This window comes from Eumetopias jubatus, unplaced genomic scaffold, assembly GCF_037043125.1.
Source record: "Eumetopias jubatus isolate StellerSeaLion01/CBP00866 unplaced genomic scaffold, mEumJub1_p1.0 scaffold_7, whole genome shotgun sequence".
NCBI classification, from domain to species: Eukaryota; Metazoa; Chordata; class Mammalia; order Carnivora; family Otariidae; genus Eumetopias; species Eumetopias jubatus.
Window position 1 is genome coordinate 10,820,119 of NW_028274813.1, and position 2,554 is coordinate 10,822,672.

The following is a 2,554-nucleotide window of genomic DNA, read 5'->3' on the forward strand; positions in this document are numbered from 1 at the left end:
GCACACACGAAGAGGGCTCTTGTCTCTAGGAGTTCTGTCACCGTGCACAAACGTGAGGTCCGGGCCATCTTGTCCACCAGTGAGCGAGCCACTACTGTGGATTTTGTGCGGAGAGCACCCAGGGGGCAGGACCGGCAGCGTTGGGGGCGGGGGTGGGGGAGGCAGGCTGGATGCTACTTACAAGGAAGAAAGTACCATGCCTTTTTAATTTTCAATAAAAATATCCTTATAAAGAGGACTGTCCATTGTCTTCCATGGTGGGGGGTGGTTGGCGTGGGAAGGAGAGAGCTGGCTGAGCGTGGGGCTGCGCCCGTTCCTTGAGGCTCTGCTACAAACCCAGGGCTGGGCTCGGTAACGGTAACTCACTTGCCTCATTTCCATATGGTTTCATCAGAATACCCCAAGGCTGGCATTGATGGGGACTCTGCGGTACCCATCCTGTCCCTCCTCCCTCCATCCAGCCACCTTGACCCTTGACTCAGTTGAGAAGAGGGTGCTCAACTGTCCCAGTTTGCCCGCGGTGCCAGGCAGATGGGACAGGCCAGTTATGCTAACTTGCCAAGGGCTCATGGGAATCGGGGGGGCCACGCTGGAGGGGAGATGGGTCAGGCCTGCGACCTCCTACTGGGTCCTTCCCCGTGTCCAGACTTCAGCCCCCCGCCCCCAGAGTCGGCTGGCAGGTTGGCAGCACCCCCCTCACCCGACCAGCGGCTGGGAGCACCGTGGTCAGCCTGCCCTGCACCTCCAAGCAGAGGGAGCCCAAGGGCCCAGAGCGCAGGCTGGCCCCAGGCTCACCTGCTCCCCCGACGGAGTGGAGTGTGAGCTGCCTGTGGGGTCTCCAGGCCCCTCTTCCAGCCGCGCCAAAGGCAACCCTTCTTCCCAGCGCTTTTGGGACAAAGAGGTTCCAGCCCGATGGGCCTGAAGCCACGAGAGAGCGTTGCCCCTGCAGCAACGCCTTCCCCATGGGGGGGGTGAGGAGACAGGCTGGAGGTGGAGAGTGACAGCCAAGGGAACATGGACACGGCGGGGGTGGGCTGGAGTTTGAGCCCAGACAGGCGTCTTGAGCCATCAGCCATTCCCCTTGGTTGGGATGGTGCTGGGCCCCGCCCCCTCCGCTGGGTTCCCCAGGCTTCACTCAGTGGCAGCAACTGGGGGAGCCCGGTGTGCCCAGAGCTGGGGGCCAGGCGTCTCCCCACCCCGGCCCACAGCCCGGGGTGGGGGATGTAGTCAGCTCTGGGCAGGGCTCTGGGGGCAGGGCCTCCCTGAGCTGCCCGTTTGCCAAAACTTGACACGGGTCCTGGCACACAGCAGGTGGTGGCCACCACGGACGGCTCCTACCATCACTGCTGTCATTCCGAAAAGGCTGCCATCAGGCCCTAGAGAAACTCTTCTGCCCACCGGCCGCCTGCCTGGGTCCCCTCTGGGAGGCCGGTGAAGGTTCGGAGGGACACCTCGGGTCCGGGACACACTGCTGTGCACTCTAGCCACAGCAGCAAGCCCGAGGCCCCGAGGCACGAGGCGAGGAGCCACAGGCCAGGCTCTGACCCCAGCAGGCACCCTGGGGACAGAGCAGGGCCAGCCTGCGAGGGGGCGGAGGGGAAGGGGGAGCGGGGGCAGGCCTTGGGGAGCTGGCGGGGCAGGGCAGCAGCACCAACTCCTGCTGGGGGCCGCCTCCCAGCCCAGCTCAGATCTCCGGGGCTTCTGGCCGCTTGTTCTGGCTCTGGTATCCGGCCCAGACGCCTGCCACCCTCCCACCGCCTCCCCCTGTGTCCTGCCACTGCCACCGAGGCGGTGGGACCCGCCTGCCTGTGTCCCTGGGCTGGAGTCACTGCCCCTGGCCGGTGGGTGGAGGAAAGGCTCCTCCTCCTTCCCTCCCCACAGCCTGCATGAGAGAAACACCTAGAACACAGTCCCGTGAGGAGGGGTAAGCAGCTGCGCTCGGTTCCAAGTGGTGGCCGCACCTTTGGGCACCCTCACTGGCCCACCTGACTAGTGACACCCCACTGGACCACTCCCTTCCCCCACCGCCCCCATCCCCTGCCCAGGCACAAATGCCATCATCAGCCCTGAAGAAAGTGCGGACAAATTCCCTGATGCAGGTCTGAGACAGGCTCCCCACCCCCAGCACCACAGGGCCACCCGGCCCCGGCTTCCAGACACCGCCGCTACTCTTCCTGTGTGGCCACATCTTAGCAGCTCTCTCTCAGAGGCCGCCTCTTCCTTGAACACCTGGAACACAAGCCACACGTGGGCAGAGCTGGGTGACTTCGCCTTCTCGGCTCAGTGCCCACAGCCCTGCATGCGTAGCTCCGACTACCTACCCTCTTCTACGGAGTCTCTACGGAGACTTCCAGTTGCTTTCTCCTCTGTTGTCTGAGCCCACGAGCCCCCGGAGAGCCTGTGTCCCCTCCGACCCTCGGGGTTGACGATGCCATGTCTTGGGGACTCAGAAACAAGACAGGACCCTGCCCTACGGAAGCAATTTGGCGGTACGGATGGACCCGAGATGTGCATGCACAACTCCACTCTAATGTGGAGTTAGAGGGACACCCCG